The sequence below is a fragment of the Halyomorpha halys genome, unplaced genomic scaffold, assembly GCF_000696795.3.
Source record: "Halyomorpha halys isolate HHAL.00 unplaced genomic scaffold, Hhal_1.1 Scaffold500.1, whole genome shotgun sequence".
Lineage (NCBI taxonomy): Eukaryota > Metazoa > Arthropoda > Insecta > Hemiptera > Pentatomidae > Halyomorpha > Halyomorpha halys.
In genome coordinates this window covers 380,264-380,898 of record NW_027111990.1, presented here as the reverse complement: position 1 = coordinate 380,898, position 635 = coordinate 380,264, and positions in this window count along the sequence as shown.

Here is a 635-nt window from a genome sequence, read left to right as displayed (position 1 = left end):
TATTTATTATTTAACTTTCACATATATATTTAAAAAATTTAAATGTTACATGACAATATGTTGTAATAAATAGATATAATAAAATAGCAAAAAATAAATAAATAAATTCTATTTTTTTAGGTTTTACTAAATGTTCAACTCGGCCAAGATTCGCACTTGGAATCTCCTTATTATTGATACTTAGAAATACTTGAAATACAACATTTTATTTTGGAAGTTAAATAATAAATATTGGGGAATTTCTATATAAGTAGATTTTTTTTAAATCTATTTATATAGGATATTTATAAACTATAGACATAAGTATAGTTTGAATTGATACATATGCAAATATTTATTATTCAATAAGTAAATGGATACAATAATATTGCAATAAGTTTAGAAATAAATTCTATTATTCTTTTTAATTTTCGTCTGACGCGTTATCCGTTACGCCAAAGAGCCGTACGATTTTCATTAATTGATATCTAAATTATTTGTAATATGGAGTAAACCTTAATAATTTTTTATTTTGTAAAATAATATTTTTTTTTGGAAGTTGAATATTGTGTACAATTATTTCTTTCAAAATATTTATAAATTCATATTAATTTTTAATGTTAAATAATAATATGTTATTATAGTAAATGGGTATA